The 14,548-nt window shown below is 38.3% G+C and overlaps 1 protein-coding gene across 1 annotated transcript in view; it reads left to right on the plus strand.

The window, feature by feature from the left end:
• Positions 1–14,548, plus strand: part of NUBPL (nucleotide binding protein like) — a 333,097-nt gene that overhangs the window by 267,324 nt on the left and 51,225 nt on the right. The gene's annotated exons all lie outside the window — the stretch shown is intronic.

Below are 14,548 nucleotides of genomic sequence, written 5' to 3' on the forward strand. Positions count from 1 at the left end.
TGACCATACCTTTCCACATATCATACCCCCTTTGGAAGTGCTGAAAACTTCCAAAGCCTCAGAACTAGCTCTGAAAGTAGCAGTGTGAAAAAGCTGGAAACTTGGGACAGTACCCCTCTCCCCCGCCCCTGCCCCATACTGAGAACAGAGCCTAACCCTAACATAAAGTTCAAAATTAAGAAATAGGGTGAAAAAATGTGCAAAAACCAAAAAAAGAACCTAACCATAAAAATCTTATACTGACAGGGAAGATCAAGACATAAACTCAGAAAACAATGAAATCAAAACAGCTATGTGCAAAGCATTAAAGGAAAAAAAAAAGTGAATCAGACAACAAACCCAACAAGAATTTCTAGAAGCACTAATAAATGATTTTTAAAATCAAATAAGACTTGTAGAGGGAAAATTTGGTTAAAAATGTGAGCAAAGGAAGAAAATTATGAAAAGATAATCAGCAGCTTGGGAAAAGAAGCACAAAAAATGCTGAAAAAAAATCTTTAAAAACAGATTTGGCTAAATGGAAAAGGAATACAAAATTTCATTGATGAAAATAACTCCCTAAAAAGCAGAATTGGCCAAATAGAAAAAGAGGTACAAAAGCTCCCTGAAGAAAACAATTCTTTAAAAATTAGAACTGGGCAAGTGGAAGCTAATGACTCCATGAGACATCAAGAAGCAATAAAACAAAGTCAAAAGAATGAAAAAAAATGGAAGAAAATATGAAATATCTCACTGGAAAAACAACTGACCAGGAAAATAGACCCAGGAGTGATCATTTAAAAAATTATCAGACAACTTGAAAGTCATGATCAAAGACAGCCTAGACATCATATTTCAAGAAATTATCATGCAATACTTCCCCAATATCCTCGAACTAGAGGGTAAAATAGAAATTGAAAGAGTTCACCAATCACCTCCTGAAAGAGATTCCAAAATGAAACATCTCAGGAATATTACAGCTAAATTTCAGAGTTCCCAGGTCAAAGAGAAGATACTTCAAGAAGCCAGAAAGAAACAATTCAAATATCATGGTGCCACAGTCAGGATCACACAAGATTTAGCAGCTACCACGTTAAAGGGCATTGAATGTGATATCCTAGAAGGCAAAAAGCTGGGACTACAATCAGGCATTACCTAGAGAAAAACTGAGTGTAATCCTTTAAGGAAAAATAGATATGTAATGAAATAAAGGATTTTCAAGCATTCCTGATGAAAAGACCAGAGCTGAATAGAAAATTTGGCTTTTAAATGAAAGACTCAAGAGAAGCATAAAAAGGTAAACATGAAAGAGAAATCGTAAGAGATTTCATAAGGTTAAACTGTTTACTTTTCTATATGGGAAGATGATTTCTAAGAACTGTATCATTATTAGGGCAGTTTGAAGGATTCTGTATTGACAGATGGTGCAGGAGTGAGTCGCTTGTGTTGGGATGATGCAAAAAGAAAATGGGTGGTTAAGAAAGAGGGATGCCCTGGGAAGAGGGGGAAGGGATAGGAAAAATAAGGAAAATTATCTCACATAAAAGAGATATACAAGGAAGAGCTTTTATAGTGGGTGGGCAAATGGTAGGGGGAGGACAATGCTTGAACTTCACTCTCATCTAACTTGGTTCAAAGAGGGGAAGACAGACAGACAGACAGATAGATAGATAGATAGATAGATAGATAGATAGATAGACAGACAGGCAGGCAGACATTTGATTGTTTATAGAAATCTGTCTTAGCCAACAGGAAATCAGGAAGGGAAAGAGAAAACGGGGTGATAAAAGAGAGGACAGATAAAGAAAAGTAGTCATCAGAAACAAAACAGACTTTAGAGGAGGGATAGGGGGAGAGAGAGAGAGAGAGAGAGAGAGAGAGAGAGAGAGAGAGAGAGAGAGAGAGAGAATGAACAGAAGAAAATAAGATAGAAGGGAATGCACAGTTGGTAATCAAACTGTGAATGTGAATAGGATGAACTCTCCCATAAAATAGAAGTGGATAGCAGAATCATTAGAAACCAGAACCCAACAATATTTTGTTTACGAGAAAGACACTTGAAACAGAAAGAAACACAAAGATTTAAAATAAGAGGCTGGAGCAGAATCTGTTATGTTTCAGCAATATATAAAAAAAAAAGCAGGGTTAGCAATCATGATCTCAGACAAAGCAAAACAAAGAAGAGACATAGTTGAAAGAGATAACCAGGTAACCTTCATCTTGCTAAGAAGGAACAATAGACAATGAAGAAATATTAATACTAAACATATGGTGCACCAAATAGAATAGCATAAAAATTCTTAAGGGAGGAGTTAAATGAATTATAGGAGGAAATAGTAAAACTGTACTAGTAGGGGGAACCTCAACTTTCCCCTCTCAGAGCTAGATAAATTTAATCCCAAAATAAACAAGAAATAAGTTAAGGAGATGAGTAGGATTTCAGAAAAGTTAGTTATATTAGACCTCCAGAGGAAAGTGGATAGGAATAGAAAGGAGTATACTTTTTTCTCAGCTGTATAGAGCTCCTTCACAAACACTGACCACATATTAGGGCATAAAAACCTCACAACCAAATGAAGAAAAGTAGAAATATTAAATGCACCCTTTTCAGACTATAATGCAATAAAAATTACATTCAGTAAAGGGCCATGGAAGCATAGATTAAAAGTTGATTGGAAACTAAATAATCTAATCTTAAAGAATGAGTGGGTCAAAGAACAAATCATAGAAGCAATCAGTAATTTCATTAAAGAGAATGACAACAATGAAACAACATACCAAAATTTGTAGGATGCAGCCAAGCCAGTATTTGGGAAAGATCTTTGTCTCTAAATGCTTATATCAGTTAAAAGGAGAAAGAACAGATCAATAAATTGGCCATGCAACTAAAAAACTAGAAAAGGAACAAATTTAAAATCCCCAATTAAACACCAAAACGAAAATCCCGAAAATCAAAGGCAAGATCAATAAAATTCAAAGTAAGAAAACCATTGAACTTATAAATAAAACTAGGATCTGGTTTTATGGGGAAAACCCCATAAAGTAGAGAAATGATTGGTTAATTTGAATAGAAAAAGAAAAAAACCAAATTACCAGTACCAAAAACTAAAAAAGTGAATGCACCACCAATGAAGATGAAATTAGTTCAATTATTAAGAGTTATTTTTCCCTATTGCATGCCAGTGAAACTGATTATTTAAACATGATGGATGAATATCTACAAAAATATAAACTGCCCAGATTAATAGAAGAGGAAATAGAATACTTACCCTTTGATAGAAATAAATTGAACAAGGCATCAGTGAGCTCTCCAAGAAAAAATTCCCAGGACTAGATGTATTTACAAGTGAATTCTATCAAACATTTAAGTAACAATCCAAATACTATATAAACTGTTTGAAAAAACAGGTAAAAGAATCCTACCAAATTCCTTTTATGACACAAATGTGGCTTTGATACTAAACCAGGGAGAGCAAAAACAGACTAGAGATAACTATAAGCTAGTTCCCTTAATGAATATTGATGAAAAATGTTAAATGAAATGCTAATATGGAGATTACACCAATATATCACAAAGATCATACACCATGACCAGGTGGGATTTATACCAGGAATGCAAGGCTGGTTCAATATTAAGAAAACAATAAGCATAAGTGATCATATAAGGAACAAAACCAACAAAAATCATACGATTATCTCAACAGGTGCAGAAAAAGCTTTTGGCCAAATACAATACACATTCGTATTAAAAACACTAGAAAGCACAGGAATCAATGGAACCCCTTCTTAAAATGATAAATAATATCTATCTAAAACTAAGAGCAAGGATTATTTGTAGTGGGGATAAACTTGATGCCTTCCACATAAGATCAAGGATGAGGTAAGGATTTCTGTTACGACCAGTATTGTTCAATATTGTACTAGAAATTCTAGCTATAGCAATAAGGTGAGAAAAATAAATGGGAGGAATAAAGATTGGCAATGAGGAAACAAAACTATTACTCTTTGAAGATGATAAGATGGTATACTTACTATAGAGTCAAATAAAATACTAGCTGAAACAATGAACAACTTTAGCAAAGTTGTGCAATATAAAGTAAACCCCCATAATTCTTTAGTATTTCTATATACTACCAACAAAACCCAGCAAAAAGAAATAGAAAAATAAATTCCATTTAAAATAACCACAGATAATATAAAATTTGGGGGAGTCTAACCTGCCAAGACAAAACTAGGGTCTATGTAAATACAATTGCAAAATATTTCACACAAATAAAGACAGATCTAAACAACTGGAGAGATATTAATTGCTCATGGGTAGGCCAAGCTAATTTAATAAAAGTGACAAATCTATCTAAGTTGATTTACTTATTCAATGCCATACCAATCAAACTCCCAAAGAATTATTTTATAGAGCAAGAAAAAATGATAAAATTCATCTGGAAGAACAAAAGGTCCTGAATATCAAGGAAATCAATGGAAAAAAAATGTGAAAGAAGGGGATCAATGAAAAAATGTGAAGGAAGGAGGCCTAGCAGTCATTATGAAAGCTATCTGGTACTGACTAAGAAACAGAGAGGTGGATCCGTGGAATAGATTGGATACATAATACACAGCAGTAAATGACTACAGTGATCTAGTGTTTGGTAAACCCAGAAATCCAAGCTTTGGGGGTTAGAACTCACCATTTGAACAAAAATTGCTGGAGAAACTGGAAAGCTTTTTGGCAGAAACTAGGCATAGACCACCATCTCACACCATATACTGATATAAGGTCCAAATGGATAAACAATTTAGACATAAAGGGTGATATAAACAAATTAGGGAAGCATGAAAAAATGTACCTTCAGATATATGGATAAGGGAAGAGGTTATGACCAAACAAGGGATAAAGGGCATCACAGGAAGCAAGATGGATAATTTTGGTTATGTGAAATTAAAATGTTTTTTTTTTTCACAAATAAGACTAATACAGCCAAAATTAGAAGGGAAACAGGAAACGGAAATTTTTTAGCAAGTTTCTCTGAAAAAGGCCTCATTTCTCAAGTGTATTGGGAACTGAGCCAAATTTATAAAAATAAGAGCCATTCTCCAGTTAATAAATGGCCAAAGGATATGAAAAAGTAGTTTTCAGAAGAAGAAATTGAAGCTATCAATAGTCATGTGAGAAAATATGCTAAATCACTAATGATTAGAGAAATGGAAATTAAAACAACTCTTAAGATACCACCTCACATCTTTTAATTTGGCTAACATGACAGAAAATGAAAATGACAAATGCTGAAGGGGATATGGAAAAACTGGGACCCTAATGCACTGTTGGTGGAGTTATGAAATGAGCCAGCCATTCTGAAGAATAATTTGGAACTGCCCCAAAAGGGCTATAAAACTAAGTGTATCTTAAAGAGATCAAGGGAAAAGAAAAGGGTCTTATTTGTAGAAAAATCTTTATAGCAACTCTTTTTGTAGTGGCAAAGAAATGGAAATCAAGGGGATTCCTATCCATTGCGAAATGACTGAACAAGTTGTGGTATATGATTTGTGATGGAATAATATTGTACTATAAGAAATGATGAGCAGAATGGTTTAAAAAAAAACCTGAGAAGACTTAATATGAACTCATGCAGAGTGAAGTAAGCAGAACCAGGAGAACATTGTACACAGTATCAGCAATATTGTAAGGATGATCTATTGTTAAAGACCTAGCTACTCTGATAAAGACAGTGCTCCAAGACAGTTCCAAAGGACCCATGATGAAAAATGCTATCCATTTCCACTGAGAAGACTAACGAATGCTGAGTACAGATCGAAGTATACTTTTATATTTTCCTTATTTTTTGTATGTATGTTTTCTTTTGCAACATGAGTAATATGAAAATACGCTTTACGTGACTTAACATGTATAATTGATATCCTACTGCTTGCCTTCTCAATGGGTGTAGGAGGGAGAGAATTTGGAACTCAAAATTGAAAAAAAGAATGTTGACATGTGATTGGGAAATATTTAATGAAATTAGATTTTTTTAAATGGAGCTGAAGAATACTTTGGGATCAAAAACAGCATGAGCAAAGAAAGGCACTGAATCAGGAAATCTCAGGGCATGTTTGGGGAATAGAGAATAGTCCAGTCTGACTGGAGCAAGTGTGGCATATAAGGGAGTAATGAGTGATAAAGTTGAAAAAGTGGAATCATAGGATCATACATCTAGAGCTGGAAGGAACCTCGGAGGCCATCTAGTTCAACTCCTTGATTTTACAGGGGAGGAAATTGAGGCTCCGGGAGGTTACGTGACTTGTCAAAGTCAGAAAGATAGTAAATGTCAGAGCATAGATTCAAATGCAGGTTAACTCCAGAGTTAGCATGTGTACTCCTGTACCATGCTTCCTTAGAGTCAGATTATGGAGGATTCTGAATGCCATGGTAAAAAATAACTACATGATATGTAGTTCTAGAGAGAAGTAGTACCATTTGTGTAAATTATATAGAGGCACATTTAGGCTCTAGGAAATGCTATCCAAAAATGAAATGGACTCTTTTTAAGAAGCTCCGTGTCATAGGGACTATTTGGTTAAAGGCTAGATGTAACTTGGCCAAGGTGACTTGAGTATCAGAGCTGGGATTCAAATTTAACTCTTTAATTTTAAATCCAATGGTGTTTCCATTGGGTTTGAATCCTATCTTTGCTGCTCACTCAAGTTTTGGATAAGTCATTTAATCTTTCTGAGACTCAGTATCCTAACCTATAAAACGAGGTAGTTGAACTATATTGTATCTAAACTCCCTTCTAGCCTTTAAATTCTAAGACCTGTGATATCACTTGATCGTCACAACAGGCAAGATAGGTCAGGAATTATTATTTCTATTTTAAAGAAGAAATTAAGGGTTAAAAGTTAAATGATAGCCAAAGCTAAGAAGTAGCAGAACTGGATTTAACTTTGTTCTTCTCACTCCCAATTCTAATGCTCTATGTTAAATTATCTTGAGGAACCTCCTAACCCTTAAGATGCTGAATCTAATTAATGGCTAAGTATTTCGAAATCAGAAAGTCCTCTGTAAATGCAAAACAAAGCTGTTATGATTTGTTTATGCCACCTAATTTGTAAGATTTTCCTACATTTTAAAGTCTTGCTCTTTTCTTCCCCCTTCTTAAAGTGCATTAGTTACTATGGAAACAGTGATGTCATTAGGATTCATTGCTATGTGCAGAGTTTAGTGATAGCTACAAGTACAATATAAATTTAATTTAAACGATTGCTTAATGCTGAGGACAGAGCAGCTTCATTTAGGCAGATGATTGAGGCAGAGAAGGGAAGAACCACTGAATTCTTCAGCCCTTGTCTGAAAGGTTTAATCCCTAACAAATCTTTGATCAGTCTGCTTACTAGTAGTTGATAGATAAATGTTCTGTACAGTAAATCATCCTTGATTGTTCAGCCTTAAAGTACAATATATGCTAGATTCATTATTTGTCTTATTACCTTTTATTACACACATATACAGGGTAGATCTGAGGCATGATTGTGATAGGGTTTATTTGAAAGACTATTTTAGTTCCTCAGTGTTTTTGTGCTCAAGGCGGTAGGAGTGTTACTGCTCTGTCACCTCCCTACCATCCACTGAAATGTAAGACCCCTTGAATTGTAAAACCTGTGATATCACTTGATCTTCACACAGGTGAGGTAGGTCAGGGGTTTTTATCTCCATTTTAAAGAAGAAACTAAGGGTTAAAAGTTAAATGATAGCCAAAGCTAAGAAGTAGCAAAATTGAATTTGAATCTTGTTCTGACTCTGGTCTAGTGCTCTATGTTAAATTATCTTGAGGAACCTTCTGAACCTTAAGATTCTGTGAATTTAACTGATGGTTCTTTCTCCTCTCCTCATCTAAATGCAACAAGTATTTATTCATCAATTCAACAAAATTTTAAAAGACCTAGAGGAAGGCCTTCTGCCCATCGGGTGTCTTCAGAGGATCTATAGTACACGCGCAAGAATCACTACATTGTTACAGAATGAGAAGGCTTGGAGGAGTTATGATTTGTACTAACATTTCCACATTGATAGGGCAGCTAAGTGGAGAAGTGGATAGAACACTGGGCTTAGAATCAGAAAGACTCATCTTAATGAGCTCCAATCTGGCCTCAGATTCTTACTAGCTGTGTGACCCTGAGCAAGTCACTTAACCTCGTTTGCCTTAGTTCCTCATTTGTAAAATGAACTGGAGAAGGAAATGTCAAACCACTCCAGTACCCTTGCCAAGAAAAGCCCAAAGAGGGGTCACAAAGAGTCTGACACAACCCACATTGATGAGAGTGATGAGAGTCGGGTGGCATAGTGGAAGGCGTGCTGGACTTGGAAATGAGAAAGACCTAGGTTCAGATCCACTTGGAATGCTAGTTGTATAATCTTGGGCAGTTTGTTTAACCTCTCTCAGTTGTGGTTTCCTATGTACAAAATCAAAGTACCCACTTCATAGAGTTGTTGTGAGGCTCGGAGGATGGGAAGAATGTTGAGCGCTTGGTAAAGCTTGAAGGACTTTATAGATGCTAGCTGTTATTATTGTTATGAGATCACCCAAGTGTATTCACGGAACTTGTCCTCCTCCAATGTTTTTAGAGCTTGAATATGTTCTATAGGCTCCTGTTCACTGAAAGCTTTCTTAACAGTAAAGGTGTGGGATTCTGCCAATGCATGAATTATGCTTCTGTAGCAATTCAGACACCTTTGGGCATTTCATTAATTCTTTCAAGTTACCAGAGCATTTAGGACAGTACACTGAAATAGATAAATTACTAACTTATGGGGTTGCAACTTATAAACCTAAGTGCTTAGATTTAAAAAAAAATGTCTCAATACGTGATGAAATATTTTCATGTTTAAATAAAAGGTTCCTAGAGATTTGGAACCGTTCCATTGTTTACTGAAAGCAAACTTTTCTTATGAGATCATAAAATTACAAAGTAAGGACCTTCAGAAGTCATATAGGCTAAACTAGCAATTCTCAAAGTGTGATTCAGAGACTCTTGGGGATCTTTGTGATCCTTTCAGGGTATCCATGAGGTCAAAACTTTTCCATGATAGTAAATACTAAGATATAGACATTTCTGATATTAGTATCAACAGCTAAAATGGCTAGCACCTAATAATAATGACTGGCATTTATAGAATGCTTTAAGGTTTGCCAAGCGCTTTACAAATGTTTCATTTGTTTCCCAGAACAACTCTGCGAGGTGGGTGCTATCATGTCTCCATTTTACACATGAGGATACTGAGGCCTGGGTTAAGTGCCTTGCCCGGGGTTATAGTGCTAGTAAGTGAGGCAGAATTTGAACTTGGATCTTCCTCACTCCAGGCCCAGTATTCTGTTGCTCTATCCGCTGTGCCACCTAGCTGCCTCTCTAAAAGATGTAACCCACATAAACAAAAGCTCTTGGGGGGGTGTTCCGCATTACTTTTTAAGAGTGTAAAAGGGAGAGGATGAGCATTTACATAGGGCCTACTGTGTGGCTGGCACCATGCTCAGCACTTTAGAGGTATGTTCTCATTCGATCCTCATGACAGCCCAGAGAGAGAGGTGTTGTTATTATCTCCTTTGAGGAAACTGAAGGAAGTAGGGGTTAAGTCACAAAGCTCAGCGGTGTCTGAGGTCCTATTTGAACTTACGTCTTCTTGGCTCCTGGCCCTTGTTGAGACTGACAAGTTTGAGGACTGCTGAAATACCCCTTTACCTCCTCAGTAAGTTTCACCTAAACGTTTCTTAAGACTCAGAATGGGAAGGGATGTCAGAGATCAGATGAGGCCCAAAGAGGTCACACAAGTAACAGAACTAGCAGTTTAAATGGAGGTCATCTCACCCATGTTCTTCAAATTAGACCACATATCTCCCCAGTTCCACTCACACAGGTTTATCATGTTGCCAGATCTCATAAGGGACAGATATTCCGTTGTCTTTTCTTGGCTGCTACCACTATCTATAACAATCTTCAAATCTGGGAAGTTTTTCCTCATGTCTGCCTAAATCTCCATTTAAGTCTGTTTCTGCCCTTTCCTTCATGGAGATGGAGAACATCTGTTCATTGTCTTCTTTTCCTTTGCTTCCTGTACTTGAAGACAGTAATGGTTTTCTTTGATCTTGAAGTTCCCTTATTGTTAATATTAACTGTCACCTAAAGGATAAATTCTAATAAAGTTCCCCTAAAAGGGCAAGCTTTATTGTTGCCACCATGACAAAATGCTACTTGTATTAAAAGCTGCTGGCATTTGCTACACTTTTGAGGTATGGCAGATAGATGGTGAGAGAGAAAGATTGCAAATACACTTGTACACATGCTTTGATGTGGGGCAGAATAATAGTTTGGGAAGCTTTAACTCAGGTCCACCTCGGAGGGTCACCTTCCACTTGCTGTCTTTCTTCCCTTTCCCCACAAACCAGATTTATCACACCGACCAATTAGTCTGTCCGTGTCCCAGGCTGTAGCAGTGGGAAGTGAGTGGCTAGGTGAGAGCTCAGAGGCAGGATCCAGCCAGGGAATAGAGAGAGGAGATGGTAGGTAGGTGCTCTGCAGGACCAGAGGAGGCAGGTGAGGGTGGGAGCTGGTTCCCAGAGGTTCAAAATGGAGGATGGCTGGGTTTGAAGATAGGAAGTAATTGTAGTTTCCTTACCTTGAGCCCTGACAAGGACACTGCAGCCTTTGACAAGACTTGGCAATGGAGTTGGAGGTGTATAACTGACAAACAGGTGGAAATAAGAATGACCAAAACAGCAGTTTACAAGAAGCAATTCCTTCTTTTTCCTTCTGGTTTCTTGCTACGCCTTTATTGCTGTATACGTTTCTTATTTCCTTCTGAGAACCTGATTGAGATCTTCTTAGCAGGTTCCTTTAGAACAAATATATAAGCCATGAAAAGTATTTTTAGTGATGCCATGTGTTTAATATTGGGTCACTCATTATGAGAATGATGATTTCTTATAATAGATGACATCAAGTTTGTGAAATACTTTCCTGAGGCCCAGTTAAGTGCCCGACTTGACAGATGTCTGAGATCAGATATAAATCAGGTCTTTCCGAGTCCAAGTCCGTTCCTCTTTTCACTTTGGCACCCTTCTTAGTTCCAGATGTTTGGCTATTTACAAAATAAAAGCCATATTCCAAATGTGTAGAGAGATAGCCCAGTATTAATGGAAAAAGCATTAGACTGGGAGGTCAGAGCACCTGTCCTAGTCCAGGCTTTACTCCTCAGTAGCTTATGTGTCCCTGTGCAGGTGATTTAAGACCTTTGAACTTTAGATTTCTCACTGATAAAACTGGGCTAATGATATCAGCCTTCCCCCAAAGGGCTCTTGTGAGGAGATAATAAGAAAAATGACTTCAAAACCCTTTGGAGCAACACATAGTTTGAAGCATGGCCTCAAGGGTAGGTGGGGTGACGGTTGGAATGTAGGACAGAGAGGTCTTATGTGGACTAGAGGACTTGGTGACTGATGAGAACAGCAAAGGAGGCAGAGGTGAAAGATTACCCTGAAGTCTGAGCTGGGGTGATTAGGGAAATGAGTTCCATTGACAGAAATAAGGAAGTCAGGAAAGGGAGCTAGTCATCAGGACTCCTTCCTCCGCCCCCTCTTCTTCCTCCTCTCATTTTAACCAGTTGGCAGGTCCTATCACTTCTCTCTCTTTAGTAGCTCTTGCCTCTCAGATCTCACTGCAACCACCTTAATCCAGGCCTTCGAGTTTTCTCTATACTGTAGCAACAACCTTCTACCTGATCATCCTGCCTTTAGTCTATTCCTTCCCTAATCTGCCTGCCACACAGTCGCTCAGTAATTGTCCATACAGTTAGTATGATGTCACTGCAATGCTCAGAAATCTTTAATGGCTCCCTATTGCTTGCCCAGTAAAGTCTATTTAAATACCTGATCTTGAACCTGGCATTCAGAACCGCCCCCCACCTCCGGCCAATTTGGCTTCAACCTCACTTTCCAGTGTTATCTTCTACTGTTCCAGCCAAACTAAACTATGTTCTGTTCCTTATTCTCATCCTGCCCATCTCAAGACCTTCTCTCATGCCTCCCTGCCCCCATCAACAACCATGTCTGGAATTGGAATTCTCTTTCTTCCCACCCCTCTCTGCTTATTGAAAACTTACCTTTCTTCCTTCAAGACCGAACTCAGACTTCCAGGTCACAGTGAGCAACAAGATGAAGGACCAGACATTTTCTCTGATCCCATGACCTCTCAGACCTCTCCTAGATAGAAATTCTGTGGCTAAGATACAACTACTTGAGCTATTTCCCTTGTCTAGGACACCCAAAATCCAAAATAAGGTGAAAAACAACAAAAAAAAATCCATGAATTGAGCTCCCTGACCCTGGCGAGCTCACTCGGCACCCTGCTCTACCTCCCAGGCCACCAGCAGTGAGGCTGCACACAAGGGCCTACATCTTGGTCCCTGCCTCCCTTTTCTCTGTGCTATGGAGACCCTGGCTCCAAGGCCATGGAAGTCTTTTTCGAGCAGTGAGAGCCAGCAAGGCAGGCAGTAGCTCTTTGGGAACAAAAACCTGCTGGGGATGGGGATGGGGAATGATACTTAGGATAACTATGATGATATAAGGAAATAGAAAAGAGAAATAAAAATTACTTTAAAAATTTTAAAAAGACCTACCTCAGGTGCTTCCTAAGAACTTCCTCCATAAAGTCTTACCCAAATTGGTCTTTACTCCACCCTCAGGTCAAAGTGATCTCTCCTTTCAAGTTTTCATAGCACTGTGATTGTATCTAAACTTTGAAATCATTTCGTGTCATATGTATATACAAGTATATCTGTGTCTTTTCCTCCTTCAGATTTCTAGGTCCATGAGAAGAAAAATATAAAGGAGATTTGTGTGTAAAAATCTTTGTATCCTTATTGGTACTAGTATAATGCCTTGCACACAGTAGGCATTTAATTAATGTTTGTTGGATTAACGAGTGGATGAATGAATAAATATGAGTTATATTGAAGTCAGAGTATGTTTTCCCATAGGTACAATGCAATGCACAGTGATAGCCAAATCATTCTTTAAAAGCCTTTTAAACTTCGAATGGACTTGAAATATAGTTCTATTCCAAAAGTCAGTAATATATCTCACCTTGGCTATAGCCTTGGGTCTTCTAGCTCTAAAGCACTAGTCCCCATTCCTCCATATCTCAGCCCTTTCTCCACACAGCTGCCAATGTGATGTTGTTAATGCACAGTTCCTACCATGTCACTCCCCAGTTCATGAAGCTTCAGTGTTTTCTGGATGCCTGTAGGATAAAGTTCAATCTCCTCAGTCGACATTTAAAGCCCTTTACAGTCTGGCTTCAGCCTAAAATTTTAGGCTTATTGAACGTTAACTTCCTTTACACATTCTATGTCTCAGCCAAACTGGCCTGGTCTTTAATATTCCATCTACAGGCGCCAAGCCTTTACAGCTGCTCCCTCATACCTGGAAGTACAACTTCCTCACCTTCTCCTCCAGAGTTCCCACGGTCATTGCCTTCTCCTTAAACACCACCTCCTATAGGGTGCAGACCCTGGTCCCCATGCGCTGTTTGTTGCTCACTCCCTTCCTGAAATTACTTTTTCTTTATCTGTATTCATGTTGTTTTCTACCCCAAAAGAATGTAAGCGCTGGAGGGACCATTTCATTTCTTGTCTTTGTGTCTCCAGCATCTCTCAGAGCTGTTTAATACATTCTTGGTGAATGAATGATTGAATGAAATTGACTAGCAAGGTGAGAATTGAAGGTGAGGAGTTGTGGAGCCTCAGAGGTAGCTATGGTTCTTTTGTTGTTGAGGCAGTCAGGGTCATAGAGCTGATAAGTGTCTGAGGATGGATTTGACCTGAGATCCTCCTGACTCTGGGGCTGGTGCTCTATCCAGTATACCACCTACCCACCCCTGCAGCTATCATTCTTACTGTCTTTGTCCGTGTTGGGTTCACATCTCAGCCCTTCCATCCCCTGAGAAGAGAGCTAGTGTCTCTGTCATCTTGAGCAAGGTACCAGTTATCTCTGGGCCTCATCTGAAAGTGAGGGGGTTAGATTCAAGGCCTTCTAAAGGGTCTCCTTGTTCTAGATCTGTGATCGCATCATCCTTGTTTTCCCCGTTATTTTCAGCTCAGGCCTCAAGGCAGTTGGCCTGAGTGATTCTGACTAGGATTCCTCTCCTCTCTTGGAGGAACTGGGAAATTAAAGGAAAGCGTACCCCTTTGCTCTTCTTTTTGCTATCCCCAAAGTAAACACGTGGCCTTTTTAGAGGTTTCCTAAGGGCTTTTTTTGCTAAGAGAAGTGGAAGCAAGTTGAAAAAAACCCTTTTGTTGCTATCATTGCTCTCTCCTATTTCATTTAATCTCTTCGATTCTATAAGGAAAGATTTTGGTGCACGTAGCAACGGTGGGATGAGGATGCTAAGAGACTGGGGTAGGATTCTTTTGCATTTCGGAGGGACGCCCAGACTTATTGAACCTCCTGGGTATTTTATCACCGAAACAGGAAGGGTCATCCAGTGGAGGTTATGCTATAACCATAACTGGGCTAGCAGAGTAGTCGTG

The sequence above is a fragment of the Trichosurus vulpecula genome, chromosome 8, assembly GCF_011100635.1.
Source record: "Trichosurus vulpecula isolate mTriVul1 chromosome 8, mTriVul1.pri, whole genome shotgun sequence".
Taxonomy (NCBI): domain Eukaryota; kingdom Metazoa; phylum Chordata; class Mammalia; order Diprotodontia; family Phalangeridae; genus Trichosurus; species Trichosurus vulpecula.